Consider the following 24,162-nt stretch of genomic DNA (forward strand, 5'->3'; position numbering starts at 1 on the left):
GTTTTCAGGGGAAAAATAGTTCCAATTATTTTCAGTAGTGTTGTTTATCAAAACTGAAGGCCGAACTCAGAGTTCAGGGAACGCTGTGTGCTCGTTGTTTTAAAAGTTATTCTCGTTGCTAGGAGAGAGCTTGTGAAAAATTGGTCTACAACAGTTGGTGAAAGTCCGAAAAAGCTGAAATTGTACATATGTGAGAGTGATTGCTATCATCGATGTCTGGATCAGTAATGCTCTCAGAAGGTTGTACCTGTGTGGTGCTGCGTTCATCTCGTACTTCACCGCCACCTACTCGTAATGGTGAAGTCTCAACGAATGTCGTCATCAGAATAGGTAGCCGCTGGGGACAATACGTTGCATGAGTCATTACTGGACCGAGCAAAGTATCGATATCCATTGGTACTGCTGATGGTAGTGTAAGACAGATGTCCAACACGCATTCTTCGAAGCACAGGTAAGATGCAATCTTGCCAGATTGGTCTGAATGAAAGAAAGCAGGTTGCACTTAGATCTCTTAGCCGGGCTAATCCGAGCACTTTAGTGATTTGGTCCCGGTAGCGTATTGCTAGGATCGTTTCTTCCATTGTAGCTAGGGTTTTGTCTGTGGCTTGGCTTGCCATATCGGATCAGAAGGAGCAAAAATAAAATTCCTGCTACGAGTCCCAAAAGAAGAGGCAGGTAGCCAAATAATGAATGCACAAAATTCGGGAAGATGTTCAGGACTGCTTCAAATGGTGCTAATAGCCCTGAAAAATTGTCTTAAATACATGTGCGATGCCACTGGTATCTGACATGTTAAAAATCTGACCTAACACTTCTACGAAATGTACGTGGCAATTTGTTGATAATAGGGAGTGTATCTCTGCCGCTGTCCTTGCAACCTGCAGATCATACGTCTCCTTGGACGAGGTTAAAGGCACAGTTGTCTGTAAAAGAATAGACTTCATTCTGCTTAAAGTATCAATTCGAATAGAAGAGATATTCAGAGAAGGCCAAAGTGTTGCCTCCATGTCTGGATTGCTGATAGGATACAATACTTGCATACAGCAAATGACCCTGGATGTGACGGTTACGATATATAGGCTTTTCCGAGCACCATGCCACAACATCTGTGGTCACTTATTAGAACGTAACTGCAGTTGGAAAGCTGTCTGAAAAAAGGCTCTATCTGTGTTGCAGGAGTGCTGTGCAGATGACATGAAAGGTTATTCGATGAACCTTCGCAGGTTCCATGCAAGTTATTACCTTGACACATAAGTGTACTGCTTAGTGATTGTTTACAATTGTTACCACTAAGGAATACCTCTTTATTTCTCCCACTCCAACATCAATGAGTGTAAGGTAATTTCCAGGTTGATTTGATGTATCCTTTACCCAACCTTTCATACAGGCCTGCTGGTATATATTTTTGGCAATACTTAAACTGGAAAGTTATCGGAATTGTAATAATTCCGTGTATTATCCATTCAATGACAGGTCTCTCTGACATTGTCAATGGTAATCTCTCAAGTTTTTCAATGCTCAGAATCGTATAGTCTGTTCCTTTTTGTGCCAAACTGAATTGTTTATCAGTAAGGTTAAAGATAGAGAATAATGACGTTGTGTTGATTAGACGCCATGGCACGTAGCCTGAACGCAGCCTAGCTGTACAATAGAACGTAATTGGGACTGACCATATAGTAACATTAGCAAATCCTGCTCTATTATATCAATAGCAAATGATACAATACAATAAATCCTGGAGGACAGAGTCGTTAACCCATTATCCACTACAGAAAGTGATTTTTCCAAATTTATACGATCAATTTCTTGTATTTTTTCTGCAGTTTCAATTTGCATTACTTTCCAAGCTTCGTTGTAAGCAGCGTATATACCGGCGTATATGAAACGTTTTTGAAGCTGTTTGTGAGGTCCCATAATGAAATCTCGCAAGTCAGCACCGTCTTTAAGTAAAGTCAAGTGTTGCTTAATTTCTGGTAGTGTGGATTTCTGTAGCCATTCAAGGCAGAGTTTTCCTACACTATATGTTGTAATTATCCCTGGATGTTGTCTCTGGGAATATCTTGGGTCTGACCTGTTCTGTTTGAACCCCTGTGTTTTGTTCAGGAATCTATCTTGACAGTTATTAGTGTCTGTGGGCCAGATCAACCATTTTTTCCAATCAGGATTTGTTCTGTTTTGGTGTAAAATATGGGATACGTCTACCTCCATATCTGTAGTACTACTATCATCAGGTATGGTTGTTGGAATAGACGGTTTGTTTAAATCTTTAATCTTGGCTAAACCAAGACAGGTTGTCTGTTGAATTGTGTAATTCAGGAATATCATTTGTTCTGGGATCACACAGGATCTAAATAATGCTTCTAGACCATGCTACCCCACCGGGTATTGGATCGGCTGTGATGTTTACTGGTGACAGTTCTCTTTTCTCGATGTGAGAGGATCTGTGAGGCTTTAGGACCAAGTTGATGTTCTGACTTGCTGTGTCCATTGCACTACATTTTCCATCAATAAATCTACCCAAACATAAAACCATGATGAGCCAAAGGAGGAGGAAACGTACACCTAACACAATCCAAAATTCAATCCATGGTGAAACCAGATATGTTTCTTTTAGTTGGTGAAAAAGTTTAGTTATTTATTCTTTGAAAGTTTTTGTTGCTGGCATTTCTTCATGCTCCCTTGGATTATATGAAAAGTCATTGAAGTTGACGAAGTAGCCAGATGCAGTTCTGTCAATTGTTGGAATTGTGTCCGGATTTTCGTTTGTCTTTACATTTTTTTTTTGTTTCATTAGCATAGTCTGAGGCTACATCATTGTAGACTGGTGTTTCTTGACAAACTGTTGCAGTTTGGGTTTCAAGAGGCACAAGTTCCATGGCGTTGTTGCATAGTCCATTTTTGTTCACTGTAGGTTTATCAAAGGTGATTAGTCTCTCAGTTTGAACCTCTTGGATTGTAGCAATATTTGGTCTTCTACTATTTCTTGGGAGTCCACTGGGCCTAATACTTATTATTGGCCACATGATTGTGGTTTTACCAGGTGAATGGATACAACTCTGTTCTCCTTTTTACCAGCAAGGGGCGGTAGTACTACTGATCTTGTTCCGCTGATTGCTAAGACAGGTACTGCTTTTCTGTAAGAAGGCCCAAATACCTTCTTCAACGCGATCTTTTTTCTGACTAAATCCCCAATCTTTGGAATTCAGACAGGTCTTGCTGGGAGAGGTGGTATCTCTTCAGTGGCTGTTGGCTTTATCTTGATGTTACTAAGACTTCTTCTTGTTTCATTTAAGTCCTGTAAAACAGCCAAACGATCTTTGATATCAAAGGCTTTTTCTTTCACCACTGAAGTCTAACAATCTAAGTCCTGGACTTTCATTCTAGTGCCGAACAATAGTTCGTAAGGAGTGATACCTTGTAGAGAATTTCTTGGCAGATTGTTAAGACTAAGTTGGACACTTATTAGATGTTTGACCCACCCATCACCCGAACCTAATACCCTCGCTGTTATAGATTGCCTTATGTCACGTTTTTTTTCTTTCCACTACCGCATTTCCCTTAGGATGGAAGGGACTAGAGTACCGCAATGCAATGCCCATGCTGGCCCTGGCCTCTTTGTAAGCTCGAGAGCTAAACGCAGGACACTGGTCAGAATGTAGCATGCCGATTGCGTATATGCCGATAAAGACTCGCAAATCTTTTATAACAGTTCTGGCGTCAGCCGAGTGCTAGTGTCTACATCTTAAGGGAATCTAGTCTTAATAATTATGGCATCGCTGATAGTTTTCTGGACGTTTGCGTATAGATAGCCTTATGCTTTCTAATGGTGGTATCTGGGCTGGTTTCTGGTCCGGTTCACAACTGCGATCTCTATTGCAGTTGTGACAAGCCATTGCAAAGTTAAAAACATGCAGGCTCATCCCCGGCCACCAGTATTCTGATCCTAATTCATTTAGGGATTTTAAGATCTCTTGGCGCCTCAGACCCTGTCCCATGTGTGCTTCTTGAATCAAGTAAGCCCTCCGGTTCGTGTTTGGAATTACTCTATCCCTCACTCCAGGGATTTGAGCATAAGGAACGGAGTTTGCATCAATTATGTATGTATTATTGAGTGGATAGCCTAGAGGTAATGCTGCATAGTCGCCTTTTAATGAGGCTTTTACTGCCAGCCTGGTTTCTCCATCTATGTCGTTTTCAGAATGTTTTTTTGTGGCTACGGAAGCCGGTAGAACTGCTGCCGCTGAGGCTCTATCAGCCAATGAATTCCCTGCAACGTGAACGCCATCACTTTGATGACTCAGTGTATGTATCACATGAGTCTTTTGTAGTTCTTTCTGTAAAATAACTACTTGTTCCCAAAGCTTTTTATGTTTTATTGTGGCACCTGTGTCATCTTTGTAACCGTTCTTGATCCATGTCTGCATGTCATTATTGTAAGACCTGACGCAGAAATGAGAATCACACTATATTAGTGTTGGGAATTCGCGATCGGCATTTTCAAGCGCCATCTTTAAAGATTTTATTTCAGCTCGCTGAGCTGTACAGTTTCTGAGTGATTCAGTTTTGGTGATCATTGGTCTAAATTTACCTAAGCGCCAGAGACCTTTAACAATCGTGCACGCGTGATAGTAAAGTTGTTTGTCCACAACGTAGTGTTGTGCAAATCTGTCCATGTAGATTACACAGGAATACTGTTCTCGAGGCAGAATTTCGATTGGCAGAGGATATTCCTGTTCATATTCTACATATTCTAGTTTTTTCATTTTCGGATCAAAATAGTGTTTCACGTCTTCTGCAGCAAGAGAATTTTCCCATTGTATCCATTTTGGATCTAATGCCACAGCATTTAGATTATTTTATTTTATTTTATTTAGAAAGTTTTATATAGCGCGAACGTGACCCTTGGGTATCAGAGCGCTTCACAGCATATATAACAAGAGGTAGATTAGCAATACAGAGTACATATACATGAGGTAGATTAGACATACAGTTACATATCGTTATCATAAAGGGAATGAGGTAGGTAGTTAAAGTTCCCTATATTAGGTGTGACCTACGGCTACAATTCAACATAGCATTGCCCTACTGGACTGAGGTAGGTTAATTATGCTTTAAATAATAGTCGTATCACACTGGTATGATGTAGATTCGGTTAGTACAACACCGTGATTACATAGTACTAAGTTTTCAACCTGCGTCTCTCCCCAATTTGGCATACATGTTATAACTGTTCTTCGATATCCTCTTAACTTGAATGCTAAGATCCTGTGTAGACCGTACTGCCTTGGCTTTGATTGTACGATCTGCTTCTAGTTCTCTCTGTGATCTAGCCTCTAGATCGTTACTGCCTACTGGACATTGTTTCTAGTTTCCATTCGATGCTCCGTGTAGGCCCTTTCAGCAGTGGTGGCGTTGAAGTCCGTACTTGACTATCCAAGGTATTTACCCATTAGGAAGCACTTCGCTTCCTTTTTGAATGTTGCCGTGTTAGTAATTTTCCTGATATTTGGAGGGAGTGAGTTCCAGACTCTGGGGGCTGCCCCAGAGAACGCTCTGTCATAGGTTTTCTTCTTCCTGAAGATGGGTGGCCTCAGCAGCAGCTCCTTGGCACTTCTGGCAGGTCTGCAACCTCCCAATATCTCAATCTTCTGAGCCAAGTAACTCGTGTTTTGTAGGGGAGTGCTTTGTGGGTGATACATGCCATTTTAAATTGGATTCTGGCTTCATATGGAAGCCAGTTTAACGCTTTTAGGTGAGGTGAAATATGGTCGAATTTCCTCGAACCGGTGATGAGCCTTGCAGCTGCATTGAGGCATGCTTTTAGTGGTGCACTGGACATTTTTGGTAGGCCTGCTAAGGTTGTACATCCGTATTCAATCCTTGAGATAACTAAGGATTGAGTAGCCAGTTTGAGGTCTGCCGACGAGATGAACGGTTTCACTTTCCTTAAGTGGTTCAAATGAAAGCGTGCACTTTTTGCCATTAGTCTGATGTGTGCTTTCATGTCTAGATTCTTATCCAAGGTGACTCCTAACGATTTGGCTGAGTCCACCAGCGTAGGGGTGCAGTTTAGTGCTGTGATAATTTTGGTCCACTCTATCGTCTCTGAGTTGTTCTTTGGTGGTGAGATTAATAGGAATTCAGTTTTTTGAGCATTCAGCTTCAGGTCATTACTGGTTAACCAATACATTGTCTTTTTTAAGGCCTCATTGATTATCTTGATGTCCTCTAGAGATGCTACTTTGATGTAAATCTGCGTGTCGTCCGCGTACATGTGATAGGATATGTTTGCGTCATGGAGGATTTCTGTCAGAGGTTCCACGTATAGGTTAAAGAGTGAAGGAGATAAGGTAGATCCTTGAGGGACCCCGATCAAGTTTGGACAGGAGGGGGATAAAGATTGGTTGATCAAGAATCTTTGCGATCTGTTCTGAAGGAAGGATTCAAACCATTTCAGTACCAGTCCTGACATTCCCATCCTCTTGTGGAGCCTGTCCAGTAGTTTATCATGATTTACTGTGTCAAAAGCAGACGATAGGTCTAGAAGGACCAGTAGGCATGTTCTATTAAGATCAAGGGCCTGTAAAGCGTCATCCGCAATATGTAGTTTGAGTTTGAAAGTTCTTGTAGAGCGCACGTTTACCAGCGGCTTCTTGGCGCTATTGCTAACGGGGACTGAGGGTGGAGGTGGGGAGGTCAGACAGGACATTTAGTCAAAGGATTTTGTAAAAAGGTGGGTTTTAAGGCTCTTACGGAATTGTGAATAGAGGGGGAGGGAGCGGAGTTCAAGGGGAAGGGAATTCCAGAGGGTAGGGGCAAGGAAAGAAAATTTAGATCCACCCCACTTCTTTCTCCGAAAGCGTGGGATGGTAAGGAGGGACTGAGTGGAGGATCGTAGAGCCCTAGTGGGGACATAAGGGACAATCTCAGAGGAGATGAAGGCTGGCGCCGAACTGGATCGGGCCAGGAAAGTAATGCATGCGAGCTTGAATTGAATTCTAGCTCGCACGGGGAGCCAGTGCAGAGATTTCAAAAGAGGGGTAGAGTGGTGGAATTTAGGGAGATTGAAGGCCAGGAGGGCCGCCTGGTTCTGTATTTGCTGTAGGCGACGCAGGCTGTATGCAGGAATGCCGGCATACAGTGCGTTCCCGTAGTCCAGGCGGGACACCACCATGGCCAAAATGATGAGCTTAAGTGCAGAGAAAGTGAAGAAGCGGGACACCCTGCGAATAGTACGCAGTGAGAGAAAGGAAGAAGATACCACAGAGCTAACCTGGGAGTGAAGGGTGAGTTGAGAGTTAAGTTTTATGCCTAAAGTTTTGACTGAGGGAGAGGGAACAGGAGAAGGACCAAGAGAGGGGGGCCAGAAGAGAGGGGACCAGGGGCTGGATGAACCACCCGTCAACACCAGTTCGGTTTTATCAGGGTTGAGTTTAAGATGGTTGTGGTTCATCCAGTCCCTGATATGAAGCATGACAGTTTGAAAGTTAAGTGCAGCAGAGGGAGAAGAGAGATTGAAGACCAGCTGGAGGTCATCCGCATAATTAAATACGGTGACCTCCATCTGTTGAAGAGAGAAAATAAGAGGGGCAATATACAGGTTAAACAGGAGGGGAGAGAGAGAGGAACCCTGGGGAACCCCGCACTGAACTCTTCGGGTGTCCGCTGTGTAGTCACCCAGGCGGACAGCCTGGGTGCGGTCTCTCAGGAAGGAGGACAACCAGACCAGGGCACTCCCCCCGATCCCCGCCGCTGCGATACGGGAAAGTAAGGTGTTGTGGTCCACCGTATCGAAAGCGGCTGAGAGATCTAGGAGCACAAGCGCCTGGTGCTGATTGGTGTCCATACCCTCCCTGAGGGTGTCAAGGACCGACATAACAACGGACTCCGTAGAGTGTGCGGGGCGGAAACCGGCTTGACGGGGGGCAAGGGCACCGTGCTTCTCTACAAAGGAACTCAGAGCGCAGGTGACATGGCGCTCGAGCACCTTGGCCAGGAATGGTAGGAGGGAAATGGGGCGGAAATTGGCCGGGACAGAAGGATCTGCCCCCGGTTTCTTCAGAATGGGCACAATGACCGCGGATTTCATGGAGTTGGGAACTATGCCTTGAGAAAGGGAACTGTTGAGAAGGTGGAGGGGAGGGTCTGGACAAGAGACAAAGACGTGACGGAGGATGTGGGCAGGACAGGGATCGAGCGGAGAGCCAGATTTGATCAGTGGCACCACAGAGGTCAGACTTTCCCGGGTGATAGGGGGAAAGGAGGTCAGTGCGCCTTTTGGGGGAGGACATTGAGGATCAACAAAAGATGGGGAGGGAGGGGGGATGTTGGCCTTAATGGTGGTAATTTTGTGAATAAAATAATCATTGAGAGAGACAAAGATCTTCGGATGGGGCTGGTTTGAGAGTAGTTCTGTCCGAGAACGCCAGGTTGTGGACGATGGAAAAAATCTCTTTGGACTGGTTCTCTGCTGCTAGGATTTTGGAAGAGAAGTAAGATGTTTTAGCCTCCAAGATGGCTTTTTTGTACTGGCTCAGGATGTTGGTGTATTCCAGTTTCAAAGTGGGGCAATAGTTTCTTCTCCAAGCCCGCTCCACGCGACGGACTGTTAATTTGGTGGTTTTAAGCTCATTATTAAACCACCGATTGGCGTCTTTGTCGCGTTTAGAGGTGATGCGTTTGAGCGGGGCAACAGAGTCGCAGCTGTGAGTGAGCCATTGATTTATGGAATCAACCTGGGAAGCAGTGGTGAGGCCCTGAAGAGAGGGAAGAGAATTAGTTAGGAGGGAGGAGAAATTTTCAAGATTGACACGACTCCATGATCGGACCCAGGTGTTTTTGGGTCGGAGGGGCTTAGCTGGGGGAAGAATGGGCAGGAGAAAGGAGATCAAGTGATGGTCAGACCAAGGGCAAGGGGAGATAGAGAGTGATTCCACAGGGCAGTTCAAGGACCAGATCTGGTCAAGCCGATGACCTTTGGTGTGGGTGGGGGAGTGGACATGGGATGTAAAGTTGAGGGAGTGGAGGGTTTCGGAGAATTCCTTTGAAGAAGGACATTCGGCGGGATCAGAAGGCCAGAAATTAAAGTCGCCAAGGAGTAAGATAGAAGAATTGTTGACAGTAATAGTGGCCAGGACCTCCAGAAAGTCGGGGAGGAACTGTAGGGGGGACTGGGGGGGACGGTAAGTGAGGAAGCAGGTTAGGGGGGGAGAAGTGGAGACTGTGCGGATCACTAAAAATTCAGTGGTGGCAATGGTAGGTAGGGATAGGATTTGAAAGGGGAGATCGGTACGTGCGACGACCGCCACGCCGCCCCCGGCTCTGCCTGATGGACGATCTGCCCTGAGGGCGTAGTAGGAGGCCGGTAAGGTGGAAAGGAGTGCGGGGAGGGAGTCGTCGCAGAACCAGGTCTCAGTCAAGAAGAGGAGATCGGGGGTGTGAAGGTCCAGCAGGACCGAAAGTTCGTGCGCATGGGCGACGGCAGATCGGGTGTTGAGGTAGATAGCTGTGAGGTTTTTAGGGATTGGGGGAGTAACAGTTCCACAGATAGTGGGAGAAGAAGTGACTGTGGGAGGAGGGTGAGAAAGGGGGGTAGGGGGAGCTATGCCAAGAGTGGTGATAAGTGAGCTGGTTGTGGCCGAGATGGGCCAGGGACCCTGGTAGCTACGTAGTAGGTCCGGGGTGTAGATGATGAGTGGAGCGCCCCTAGTCCCGGCCTGTCGCGGACGGGCGCAGACGGGCTTGCCTTAGGCGCGCCTTCGGCGCGCAATCGACGGGCCCGCTGCGCTCGTCCGCTGCGCTTCCTACCCAAACACATGCTTTATAGCAGAAGAAAGGATGTTGGAGGGGGCGTGGCCAACCGAGGGGGCGTGTCTGATTAACGCGCCGCGCCCTCGAGAATGGCTGCCCAGGAAGAGACTTGTTGCAGCGAGAAGCGCTGTTCTAGGATGCCAGAAAGTGCAAGTAGGTGGGGGGGTGATCACAACAAAGTATTACAATTCAATTTTAAAAGTTTTAAAAAATCAGCGTTTTTTCCTCACTCCCGGCTTTCCGCCTCAGGAGTCCTGTCGTTAGTGCGACGCCTAGCGACGGCGCGCACTATTTATGGTCTGGTGGGGGGGCGTGGCCAACCGAGGGGGCGTGTCTGATTAACGCGCCGCGCCCTCGAGAATGGCTGCCCAGGAAGAGACTCGTTGCAGCGAGAAGCGCTGTTCTAGGATGCCAGAAAGTGCAAGTAGGTGGGGGGGTGATCACAACAAAGTATTACAATTCAATTTTAAAAGTTTTAAAAAATCAGCGTTTTTTCCTCACTCCCGGCTTTCCGCCTCAGGAGTCCTGTCGTTAGTGCGACGCCTAGCGACGGCGCATTTATGGTCTGGTGGGGGGGGGGGCGTGGCCAACCGAGGGGGCGTGTCTGATTAACGCGCCGCGCCCTCGAGAATGGCTGCCCAGGAAGAGACTCGTTGCAGCGAGAAGCGCTGTTCTAGGATGCCAGAAAGTGCAAGTAGGTGGGGGGGTGATCACAACAAAGTATTACAATTCAATTTTAAAAGTTTTAAAAAATCAGCGTTTTTTCCTCACTCCCGGCTTTCCGCCTCAGGAGTCCTGTCGTTAGTGCGACGCCTAGCGACAGCGCGCACTATTTATGGTCTGGTGGGGGGGCGTGGCCAACCGAGGGGGCGTGTCTGATTAACGCGCCGCACCCTCGAGAATGGCTGCCCAGGAAGAGACTCGTTGCAGCGAGAAGCGCTGTTCTAGGATGCCAGAAAGTGCAAGTAGGTGGGGGGGTGATCACAACAAAGTATTACAATTCAATTTTAAAAGTTTTAAAAAATCAGCGTTTTTCCTCACTCCCGGCTTTCCGCCTCAGGAGTCCTGTCGTTAGTGCGACGCCTAGCGACGGCGCGCACTATTTATGGTCAGGTGGGGGGGCGTGGCCAACCGAGCGGGCGTGTCTGATTAACGCGCCGCGCCCTCGAGAATGGCTGCCCAGGAAGAGACTCGTTGCAGCGAGAAGCGCTGTTCTAGGATGCCAGAAAGTGCAAGTAGGTGTGGGGGTGATCACAACAAAGTATTACAATTCAATTTTAAAAGTTTTAAAAAATCAGCGTTTTTTCCTCACTCCCGGCTTTCCGCCTCAGGAGTCCTGTCGTTAGTGCGACGCCTAGCGACGGCTCGCACTATTTATGGTCTGGTGGGGGGGCGTGGCCAACCGAGGGGGCGTGTCTGATTAACGCGCCGCGCCCTCGAGAATGGCTGCCCAGGAAGAGACTCGTTGTAGCGAGAAGCGCTGTTCTAGGATGCCAGAGAGTGCAAGTAGGTGGGGGGGTGATCACAACAAAGTATTACAATTCAATTAGGATGTAGGATCGCTGTTTCCGTACTGTGTCCTGTTCTGAATCCTGATTGGCAGTTGTCCAATAGTCTGAAGTTTGTGATGTGTTGGCTTAGTTGATTTTGTACGCATTTCTCGATTAGTTTGGCCAGTAATGGAATATTGTTAACTTGGCGAAAGTTATTAGGATCCGCTGGGTCCGCTGTTGGTTTCTTGATGATCGGTGTAACTTGGCCTGCTTTCAGGCATTCTGGAAGGATCCCTTGCGATAGTATATGTGGGCTTGTTAATGCCTCAAGGGCTGATTCTGCTGTTAAAAAAGATATGTTTCTCCCTTGGACTAGGGCTCTTTCTTTTGCTACAGCAGTTTGAACCGCAGTTAGAATTTTTTCAGTAGAACTGAATTTCATTTCCGCTTGTGTGTACAAATGTGATTTGTAAGCTATTGGTACCGTTTCTCCCTCATTAGAGGTCGGGTACGTGAATCCGCATCTTCCTGGGATGACTCGGATTACAAGGTTGCGTATGTTTTCGCGTGTTTGCAGTTTTGTTTTTGTTAACATGTCTGTTTGTAATGATCTTAAAATTTCTGTGTGTTTTTTAGTCCAATTACTTTGTTTGAAATCAGGTTTTATTAATTCGTAGAGAGGTTTAACCCTCTCTGCATAATTTAGAATGTATGTTCTTCCGAAATTCAGAAAACCTAGTATTGATTGTAAGTTCTTCAGCGTTTTTGGAGCTTGGAGTACAGCACACTTCTCTAAGAAGTTGTCTGCTAGGCTTTTGCCTTCACTTGATAATTCTTATCCTAAAAACAGGACAGTTAGATGGGCAATTCGAGACTTCTTAAAGTTGAATTTGTACCCTTCAGCTGCGAACCCAAGTATAATGGTGTTCACTCTTTTCAAGTGAGTCTCCAGGTCGTCGTCTGTAAGATAGATGTCATCGACATATGACAATGCTTCATCATCATATATTTGTAGTAACTCTGTTACCCTGGCTGAGAATAATCCTGGGCTATTCTTGAATCCCTGTGGGAGTCGACAGAATTTTTTTTGAGACCCCATTGTTGAGAAAGCGGTCAAATACCTGCTTTCTGGTGCAATGTTTTGACAGAAGAATCCATTAGAGATGTCTAATGTCGTTTTATATTTTTTGCGCACAATATTATTCATTTGTGCTGCACTGTGTGAGTTTTGTACTGCAAATGTTTTGCACTATGAGTTAAGGTGTCTGTAGTCCAAAACTAGACGATATGAATCGTCTGGCTTGGAGACAGGAAACAAAGGATTGTTCATTTGCGAGGTGCATGTTTCAATCACCCCCTGATATTCAAGTTGATCTAAGATCTCCCTGACTTGTTTTTTAGCTTCTTGCTTAACAGGATACTGCCTTTGTGCAGTAGGTTGATTTTTTAACTGGATTTTATAGTGAGGAGAATCCTCACCCCATCCTACATGATTTTTATATAATGCAGGAGCTTGTGCCACTGCCCATTTTCTTGCCAATGTGTATTTTTATGAATTGGAATGTTATTTGAGAAGGCAGGCATAATTATTTCTTCGCCATGAGGGCACTCCCTGACAGACTCTGGTGGCCAGTCTTTCTCAGCTAACAGGATGTCATAGCCTTTCGAAGGGTTATCCCAAAAGAGACCCCTTACTTTCCTAGTTGTGTCCCCCTCTATACGTAATGTTATTTCGTATAACTTATGGGGTTTGCTAACTCTGGTGTCTGCAGTTTCCACTTGAATGTATTCATTCGTGTTCACTGTCTCCAGAAGATTCATCAGGATCTTGCGAGCTATGGCCACTTCTGCTGCGCTGTATAGCTTTGTCTGGGTCCACTCTCCGTTTTTCAGTTGTGTCCTCAGAATCCTCGGCATGTTTTATTTTAACACTAGCTACCTTCTTCTTTGGAAATTGTAATTTTATACTTTGATGAGCAAGTTCCTTGTCTTTGGACTTGACGTGCTCTTCTTTCTGTTCTGACCGTCCTCTTCTTTCAGATTTCTGTGAGGAAGTCTGAAAAGATCGAGAGGGACGTGTATCAGTGTCTTGATATCTGTCCGTTTTTTTCAAATTATCCCTATTCCTAAGGTTGTATCTTTTCTCAGAGGGCTCCCTCTGGGGAGACTTGCCTCCTCGTTCTATAGATCTATCTCTTCGTTGAGGAGACTTTCCTCTGGACTGGAATCGTTTTTCTCTGGGAGTGGATTGTTTATTACCCTCCCAACTCTTTTTTGGAGTGTTGAGATTATTTTTAATAAATCTTTTTTCAGGATTGTCAGTTAGTTGGGGTTTTACTGGTTTCCCACCCAAACTATCTCTACCTAATTCTTCATAGGATTTTTCTATGATTCTGGCTAGTTCAAATGGTTGTTCTGCTATATCTGTTTCTTTCAGTTTCTGGCGGATCGCCACAGATGCTGCTTCTCCTTTTATGTTGGCTAGTAGTATAGCCGGGACTTGCTTAAAGTCTTTCAGTAATTTCATACCTAGATTTAAAGCAGGCTCTGGACAGTATTCATTTTGAATTTGGCTTAGTACGTCTGGTATAACCGCCATAGACGGAACACCATGTGTCTTTGTGTAAATTGAAGCAAAGATTGTGCCCCAAGTGTCACAGTCCTCCACATGTGGTGCAATCCCCATTGGAAGGCAGATAGTCAGAATTCTGTGTTTCTCATAACGTGTAGTATCAGGAAATACTGCCTCTATTTGAGTAATTTTCTGAGCTAACCAGAATGGAATCTGTCCCGTTTTGCAGGAATTTTGCCAATCGCTGATTGTATATTTTGTGGAGTTATCTTATTTATGTTCCCCTGCTGAGGGGTGGTCTGTGGAATTTTTATTGCTGGTTGGACTGTTGAAGTCCGCATTACATATTGGACCAATTGTCTATGTATTTTAATTAGCAGTTTTAGCTGAGCTAAAAGCTCTTGGTCTGACATCTTTTCAATGTCAGGATGTGGTGTGTAGCTGGCTAGAACCGGCCACGTGGCTCCTGGTCTACCTAGTGGACCGAGCCTGGTGATGTGATGTTGATGTTTTAGGGCGCAATTAAACCAGAGCAGGTGCTCTGGGTAAGTTAGTGGGATTTCAACGTCCTCGAAAGGAGCGTATTCATCTGGAGGTTCCTCTATTTTGTAATAGAGGAAGACTTGTGTTACAGCGTGTGCTGCTGGAAAGTGTATCCATGAATAGAATACCTCTGTCTGCCGATATTCATGGGCCTCTACCACGAATATGACTGTAACACCTCTCGATGATTGTCCATTTTCTATGAATTTATTAGTTATGGTTCTTCTTACATTGACCGGAATGATTATAGCATTCGGGTCTTCATCTTGAAGACTTGTGTCCTCAGTTAATAGTTGAGTAAAGCAGCTTCTCTTTCTTATCACTTTCTGTCATTTTTTGTGACAACGTTTATTTTTTTCTTTTATGCAGAAGTTTCAAGGGAAACCAAGATTAGGTGCACAATATTTTGGAACACTGTATCCTTCAACGTTGACTAAACCAAAAACGAATACATAGGATTCTCATCCTACTATGTTTCGGCGGATATTAACCTTTTACCCACTCCAGACGTCTATTGGAGTTTTTTATGGGAAAAAGGGGTCTGTGTGAAAAGCACGACTGAGTTACACTAGCGTCTTGCGTCTTGCGTTAGATTATCGCCTTACCAAACGTTGGGCACCATGTAGTGTAGTTCCTATTTTCCCAATAGGCTCTGCGCATTGGAATAATATAGACAGCAGTTTAGACGTAGGACTGAGGTTATCTAGGTCTCTAGTGACTATATTAAAGTTAATTAATTTTGCCAGCTAGCTCAGAGGTCACTAGAAACTACACTACATGGCGCCCCACGTGGGCGCCATGTAGTGTAGTTCCTATTTTCCCAATAGGCTCTGCGCATTGGAATAATAGACAGCAGTTTAGACGTAGGACTGAGGTTATCTAGGTCTCTACTGACTATATTAAACTTAATTAATTTGGCCAGCTAGCTCAGAGGTCACTAGAAACTTTCTTGAGTGAACAAGAAGGTGTTAACTTCCCTGAATAGACAAGAAGGGATTAGTTTCTGACAACCGTATAAACATGACAACTTTGCTCCCTCAGAATAAGAGTGTATCTCCAGAGTTGTGTGAAAACAATAGACAACTATTTCACTCAGTCAATCGTGCATGCTTTAGTTTCACCAGAGTGCAGAGAAATAGAGAGACGGGCGTTTTCAATAAAAGTTGTTATTTATTGAGTAGACTTCTTTCTCATGCAAGAGAAATGAATTGCCACAGTTGCAATACTTATCATAAAGTAAATTGCGTACAGTAAAAGGAGTATTATGAAATAATACTGTAAAAGCATTGATATGGTTTCTTAGCCATATGATACTTTAAAATGGTTAAAATATATACATATATAAAAACATTGACTAACGTACTCAACTGGTGCTTCTAATATACGCCTACCCCGGTGTACCTGACCTAAGCCTAATACGTGGAAAGGAATAAGTGAGTAGCAGATTAAGTTAAGTTGGTTGTTTTGCCAAGAATCTGAATCAAGAATTCTCTTAAGGTTTTAGTCAGCTCCGTACCTTGGTTTTTAGAATGAAGGAGGTCTTGTATCTCTCTCTCAGGACTCGATCTCCCAGTAACCCGCAAGGGTGACTGAAAACACCGGAGCTGGATTTCTCGGCAGGAGAAAAGACAGCGTCTCTCTCAGTGCGTCAATGGGAGGGTCGGCTTCCTTCGGCTCTCGCATCAGCTCGGCTTCGGGCAAGTAGATAGCCTCTCTGCTCCAAACCACCACCGTGTATTTGCTTAAGGCAACGTTGGTATATTTATACCTGGAAGGTGGCGTGTTTGATGTAAGGTTTGACATAAGACGTCACTAATAACTAACAGTATGTTCTGGACTCCAGGAGTTCTTGCGCAAATCAAGACAAAAGCAGGGGGAATTGCCGTGCTGCCGGAGGCTTGGATTTGTTTAAAGAACACGTTGTACTTTCTAGGAATCCATGGGAGTAGCCTTGCCGTATAAGTACTGCATTGTCTATGACTAAATATGGACATGATTCTTATGCCTTTATAAGGATATGTTTTGTTATAACCACATAAGGGCATGAATCAGGAATATTTAATTAGGGTCCTAGATCGATTCACAACATCAGAACCAGTCTTGAACACATGCGCAGACAGTTTGTTAACACTGTCCTGCAGAGGGGCAAGCGCCTGGGCAATGGCCGAAGAAAGGAGCTTGTCAACCTCTGCAGGAGTGCGTGCCTGGGGGGGCTACACCTCAGCAGAGTGAGCTGATACATAGTCATGGTCAGAAGGTGACTGCATATTTAATGAAGGCCGGGCACCCATTAACAGATACACCCTACTAAATTATAAAAGGCTCCCCCCAACACGAGTGCCTCTAGAAACAGGTGAGTAACCAAAATGTTAGACTTCAATGTACTACAGAAGTGGCTGTGAAGACTTTCACATATATTCAAACTTTTTTTTTTTTTAATACAACCAGGCCACCCTTATTATTAAAGGGCAAAGCCCGTAAAATAGACCGCCATGCGGTGTCAGTGCTGGGCGGGAGGCAGAGCAACACAACAGATGAAGCACCAGAAGCCTCGGAGTGTTTCACCACACGTGCGTGAAGAACGCTGTGGTGAAGCTGAAGCACCGGCCGCGCGTCTATGGAAAGACCGCACCGCACGCGCACTGGCTAAACAGAGACGCTCAAGCCAAGCCTACCGCGTCAGCTACACAGCGGGAGAAACCCGCAAGCAATACAATATAAATAAAAGCTGTCACACAAGGAAACTGCCCCCGCAAGTCCCAAATACGCAGTTAAGAATATGCAAAGGGACTTAACTGAGGGCAGTAATGAAGAAAGAGGACGGACTTCGTCGAGGGAGCTGCTTTATGTATTCGGCTGGACTATGATTGGTGGACTGGCTCCCATGGTTACTGTTGTGCTTCATGGGATATGTAGTTGGCAGCCTGTGTTTTTTCTGTTTCTTCTAACTTGTTGTTAATAAAATGAAGAAAGAACATGCATAATCCTCGCCTCCGCTTCCTGACATAGAATTCAGGATTGCAACAAAATCCTTTAGAGATTAATAAGGATTTTCCATAACTTGCATCTACACTAGGAGTTTCTACTGGACTGAATCAGACACAATGACAGCGCCTGAGACGGGAGAAGGATTGCATGCTTGGGGCAGTCCTAGAGGTCACCCAGAGTGGCCCTTTTGTAGAAGAAGTAAATGGGAATCCAGCATCACTTTTTTTTTTTTTAATTAATTTTTTTATTAAGTAATGAAACAAACACGGTCAGTAAGTTACGTTCAGCTTGAATCCGTTACATCACCAGGAATACATCCGAAATTTATACATTACTCACATTTATAGCAACAAGAAAAACAGTTTAGTCCATGTCTTCCGAGCCAGTCTGTGGGACATGAGAAGGCTCACATATGTTTCCCCTAAAGTCATTGCAGCTTGACCATACCTCTCCCCATTTGCGGGGGCACCCTCTCGCTGTATATACAGTCTTTTCTTGCAGCATGCACCAATCCATGTCGCTTTGCCAATCTATCAGTTTTGGTGGATTGGGGGCTCCCCACAGTCTAGCAATGTTTCTCTTTGCCACCATCTGCCCAAGTGTCACCCAGATTTTCCCCTTTGGAGACAGGTCCGTGGGATCCCAAATATTCAGAAGACATCTCTTAGCCTCCAGGCGGATATCTACTTCCCACACCTCCCGCATACACTGCACCACTCGTCTCCAGTATCTTTGCACCTTCGGACAGTCCCATAGTGTATGGAAGAAGGTGCCTGTCCCTCCACATCCCCTTCTGCATAGCCCTTCTCCTCCCCTCCCCATCGCTTGTAGCCTAGTACATGAGATATACACTCTGTGAAGAGTTTTCAGTTGAATTAATCGTAATCGGGCCGAAATCGCCACCTCCCTAGGGGAGGCAAGAGCATACATCCATTCTTCCTCATCTATCTCTAGCCCGTCAGCGACCCATTTCTCTTTTAGGGGAAGGAGCGTGTCGGGGGCGTTGTTGATTAACTTTTTGTATGAGAGAGAGATGGCGTGTTCTGTAATGTGTCCGTCCAATAATCTGTCTTCGAGTGGGGAGGTCTGAGGCAGTGTCGTCTCTGGTGGAATGTTCGCCTGCAGGGAATGACGCACTTGCATGTACCTGAAGTGTTCGGTATGAGCTAGGTCGTATGTTTCTTGCAAGTGGGCAAACGTGTGGATTCCTTTAGGGCCCCAGATGTCTCTGATTTGTGAGATTCCTATCAGGTCCCAGTTACGGAACCCCTTGGTGTGCCCAAGTTGCCAAGTTTTTCGGAGGCCCAGTGTGGAGTTGACATAGTAAGGACATCTGACCACCCTAGGTTCCGCTGAGCAATATGCCATATCTGTACTGAGTGTTAAGTTGGTCCCGTGAGTTGGTGTTTACCCGGCTTGGAGTAGAGTGCAACCTCATAATTCCCCCCAGGAAGTAGCCATCTGTCCATCCCGTACCCGGGGTCGTTCCCGTCACTGTATGTCCCTTAATTGATCGCTGAGAGGTGGGCGGCCCAGTAATATTTGCGGATGTCAGGGAGGGCGATTCCACCGTCGTACCACCCCAATGTGAGTTTGCGCAATACGATTCTAGGCGCCCCTGCCCACAGGAGGTCACGCTGCGCCGTTTCAACTTTTGCAAAATACGAGTTGGGTACTAGGTCTGGGTAGTTCTGTAAAGCGTAGAGAAATCTTGGCAGCGCCATCATCTTAAAGGCCGCTCGGCCAAGCAATGAAATTGGAAGTTGCTGCCAGGATTTAGCGTCGCGTTGGAGCCGTTGTAGAGGCGGCAATAGATTTCTTTCGTACAGCAGAGTCTTGTCTGTAGAGACAAAGACTCCTAGATATTTGAAGCCGTCCTCCGCCATTGTTATGGGACAAGTGGCAGGGAGCCTCGGGGGGTCCCCGCGGAGTACGTAAAGGTGGGATTTGCTCCAGTTTATCCGAAATCCGGAGTTTCGTCCGAAGCTCGTGAAGATATCAAGTGCCGCCATGATAGATCTACGCGGTTTGGAGAGGTACAGAAGGATATCGTTGGCGTATAGGGAGATCTTGTCCTCCCATCCTTCCGTCCATGCTATCCCTTTAAGGTAGACATCCTGCCTTATCCAGGCCGCGAGCGGTTCAAGGGAAAGCGCGAATAGGAGGGGAGAGAGAGGGCAGCCCTGTCTAGTCCCTCTCTCAAGGGTGAAGCCCTCGGATGCCTTACCATTTACCACCACCTGGGCCAGCGGTTCAGTGTAAAGGAGACGGATCCAGGATATAAAATTCGGCCCAAAGCCCAATTTACGAAGTACCGCGATCATGTAGGGCCACTCTTAGGTGTCGAATGCCATGGTGGCGTCAAGAGAGACCACCACCGCATCTTCTTGCAACCTATGTCGTTGCCCGAGTACCCCGTTAAGGCGTTGAATGTTAAGTGCGGTGTTGCGGTGGGGCATGAACCCTGATTGATCCGGATGGACCAGGGTAGGCAGGACCGATTGAAGTCGATTTGCCAGTGTCTTGGCCAAAATTTTGGGCTCCGCGTTGAGCAGCGAGATTGGTCTATATGAGGCACAGGACTCTCTAGGTCTCCCCTCTTTAGGTATTGCCACTATAGTTGCTAGGCGTTGGTCTCGTGGCAACAGTCCCTCCTCTTTACTTTTTTCGAACATGTGTTTTAGGTGGTTACTGAGGGCATCCGGCTTTAGCTTGTAGAGCTCTATTGGGAGGCCGTTGGGTCCTAAGGCTTTGCCCGGGCGGAGGTCGACAATAGCGCGTTGAAGCTCAGTGACCTCGAGTGGGCTCTCAAGGGCTTCTGTATGTAGGGTTCTTGTAGCGTTAACGCCTGTAGTTCGCTCACCCTTCGCAGTGAGGTGATAGCCACCAAGAAGGCTGTTTTTATTGTTAACATTTGTAGTGAAGCCTTTGAAGCCTTATGAATTGGTTCAAAGGGCGCCTTCATGAGTTCCGTTAGGACTAGGTTAAGGTTCCATGCTGGCGGTGGCATCCTCTTAGGAGGTGCGATCCTTTTTGCCCCTTCCATGAATCTCTTTCCTATCTGTGACGTAAAGAAGCTTGTCCCAGTCTCTCCTCTTGTGTAGGTCACAATCCTTGCTAGGTGTACTCTCAGCGAGGATGAGCTTAGCTTTGCCTTCAGCAGGTGCGTGAGGTACCTCAGTACTGTTGACTCTTGTCATTTTACTGTGCAGTTTCTTCTTGCTGCACCATTGCGTGAACCTCTTCCATTTAGCCAAATAGCACTTTCGTGTGCTAGGCCTCCTTGCCTCTCGCAGTACCCGCAGGGTGCTTTCTGGTAAACTTAGATGTGCAAACTATGTCTTCAGGAGGCATGCTGCTAGGCTGAGGCTCTCTGGTTCTGGGTGAAGTACCTCTCCGTTTTGCATGGACAGTAGGTCTTTTCTTTTCCCGAACTTCTCCATTATCTGAGAGTACCACGTCTGCCTGGCCCATTGCGGTGCCACCAGGATCAGAGTCATGGTGCTGGTCCTGCACTTGTTGGGTACTTTCTATCAAAGGTATCAGGGGAAAAGCGTAAGCTAATATCCTCGACCAGTCTATCCATAGGGCATTCCCCAGGGAACCCTACCCTGGTCGCCTGGATGTGAAGCTTTGGCATTTTGCATTCTGGTGTGTTGCAAATAGGTCTATTGTTGGTGTCCCCCACCTTTTGAATAGCTTTAGCGATTCCTGTGCATTCAGCTCCCACCCGTGGGATGCAGATGTCTGTCTGCTGAGCCAGTCTGCTTCCACATTGTCTTTCCCTGGTAGGTGTATGGCTAGCAGGTCTATATTTAGTGGGATGGCCCATTTCCATATCTCTGCGCTAGGTTCGACAGTGGCGGAGATTGCGTTCCTCCCTGTTTGTTGATGTAGAACATAGTCGTTGTATTGTCCGTCTGGATCAACACTCTCCGGTTGTACAGTTTCGTCTGGAAGGCTTTCAGGGCGAGGAACACGGTCTTTAGTTCTAGGTAGTGGATGTGTTTGACCATGTCCGCTGGAGTCCACAGACCCCTCACTCTGAGCTTGCTCATGTGTGCCCCCCATCCTTTCTGGGATGCGTCTGTAGTGATGGTCACTGTTGGGGTCGGTGGTGTTAGAGGCTTCCCTTTTGTTATGTTCTCCAAGTTCCACCACAACATTTCTTCCTGCACTGCGTGCGTTACTACCACTAGATCTTCCCAACTCCCTGTAGCTTGTGACCATTGTTCTTGCAGCCATTCTTGGAATGGTCTCATGTGGAGGTGTACGTTTGGTACCAAATTTATGCATGAGGCCATCATGCCCATGACTTTGCTCGCAGTCATCACTGTCAGAGCTCGCCCCTTCTGGGAGAGGTGCGTCTCCTTGATTAGCGCCTGTGTCCTTTTGTCGCTGGGGAACACCTTGCACTGTATGGTGTTGATCTGTGCTCCCAGTTAGATTTTTACTTGCTCTGGTTCCATAGAGGATTTCCCCCAGTGAATGGAGAATCCCAGGTCCATCAGAGTGTTTGTCCCGCGCTGGGCATGTTCCTTGCATGTCTTGTGGGAACTTGCTTTTATTAGCCAGTCGTCTAGGTAAGGGTATACATGGATCCCTTCCCTTCTTAGGTGCGCTGCCACTGCTGCGAGGCACTTTGTGAACACCCTTGGTGCGGATTTTAGGCCGAACGCTAAGGCTGTGAATTGGTAGTGATGCTTGTTGATGGTAAATCTGAGCAGGTGTTTGTTTCTCCTGTTCATTGGTATGTGCAAGTAGGCGTCCTTTAGGTCTATGGTGGCTATGAAGTCTCCGAATCCTATTTGTGGAATGACCTCCTTTAGAGATGTCATTTTGAACTTTTGTTTCTTTATATATTTGTTTAGGAATCTGAGGTCCAGGATGGGCCTTAGTGTTTCGTCCACTTTTGGTACTAGGAAGTAAGTGGAGTACACCCCCTTGTTCTTTTCCTGGTATGGTACCGGTTCGATGGCCTCCTTTTGGAGCAGTTCCTCCGCTTCCTTTTGAAGCAGTTCGATTTCTTTTCCTGACTGCGTCCTCTTTTTTGGTCTTCTGCTTGGTGGAGTCCTTTCTAGTTCTATTACAGTATCCGAACTGTATGATGTTCAGGATCCACTTGTCTGTGGTTATCTTCTTCCACTCTCTGAAGAAGAGACTTAGCCTGCCTCCCACTGGTGTTACATGTTCTGTGATCTTTTGTCTGTGTAACCTATCTTTTGTTTTCTTGTGCTCCACCCCAGGAGGTCCCGTGCGGGTGGGCACCTGCTGTGTGACCGCGTCACTTTGAGGTGGCTTGGTGGCCCCCTCTTTTGTTCTGACCACGTCCGTTTCCTCTCCTGCGAAAGGAGTGGCCTCTTTGCTGGTTGTGCCAGTTTTGTTTTTGGTGTCCCTGCTGCGTCTGGATGTCACCCTAGCCGGACTGCTGGAAGGTCTGGTGCGAGGTTCCCGGCTGGTTTCCCCCTCTGCCGCTCTGTCTCCGTGACGGGGTTCCTCTTTTCATCCCTCTGAATTGCAGGGCTCCCATGGACCTTGCAGTGTCGTTCTCTTTTTTAAGCTGGGTGAGCTTGTCATCTACCGGTGCTCCAAAAAGTGTCTCTCCATTAAAAGGGGTTCTAAGGATGTTGTGCTGAACTTCAGGCTAGAATCTTGAGATTCTGAGCCAGGCTTGCCTTCTTTCAGTGATTCCCATCATCATCAGCCTGCTGGATGTGTCTGCTCCATCTAAGGCAGTCTTAAGGCATGCGTTTGCCACATTCTTCCCCTCTTCCACGAGGTGCGTTGCCCTCTGCTGGTACTCCTCTGGGAGGTTCTTCACCAGCTGCCAAAATTTGGTCCAGCATTTGGTACTGGTGCCTATTTAGTAGGGCGTTTGAATTTGCCATGCGCCAATGCATTGCTGCGTTCCTTTTAATTTTCCTCCCAGTCAGGTCCATCCTCCTGCATTCCTTGTCTGGTGGTGGCCGATGTTGACGGCCCATTTGGCCGTTTCCTTGCAGTCGCAGTGATAATGGAGTCTGCTAGGACAGTCCCCTAGATGTAGGGGGGATCTTTTGTGGAGTGTTTGTATTTTTTCTCGGTTCTTGGTGTAACGGACCTGCATGTTGCTGGCTCCTTGAACGCCTCCTTCCCCTGAGCCATGACACTCTCTAGCATTGGGAGATACTGGCTCCTGGTCTATGTGGGGAGTAGGGTCTCTAATAAAAAGTCAGATTTCTGCTTTTCCTCGTCCAGCTTGACCCCAAATGCCGTTGCCGCGTTCTTCACGACTATATTGTATGCCCCAATGTCATCTGGCGGCAAAGGCCTCGAAGTGTACGTGTCTAGGCCCTCTTCTACACTTTCGGTGTCGAGGTCCTGCCATTCCAGGTCCTGTGTCCCCGAGGATGCCGACGCAAGGATTGTCCATTGGTCGTCGTCACCCTCCTCCTCATAGTAGAACTCCTCACCCTCCGGTGTTCTTGAGCTTCGGGGCTTTTCTGCAGCTCTTCGGCCTCGAAATCCTCCTCCTCTTCGACGATTACTGTCGTTGTTTTTGACGGAATCGTGAATTGTTTGAGCCTTTCGTCGAACTCCCGTTTCCTTTGTAGGATGTTATCCATTTCGGCCTCGAGCCTTCTCTTCTCTCTTTCCAGTTCGGTGGCCTGTTCTGCGTCGGACTGTTCGGCTGGTCTTTTCGTCGAAAATTTCGACGTCGACGTTGAAATGGGCTTCGGGACCTGTGTCGACGCCGAGGCGGTCTTCGGGGCCCTT

The sequence above is a fragment of the Lissotriton vulgaris genome, chromosome 1_1 (assembly GCF_964263255.1).
Source record: "Lissotriton vulgaris chromosome 1_1, aLisVul1.2, whole genome shotgun sequence".
Classification (NCBI taxonomy): domain Eukaryota; kingdom Metazoa; phylum Chordata; class Amphibia; order Caudata; family Salamandridae; genus Lissotriton; species Lissotriton vulgaris.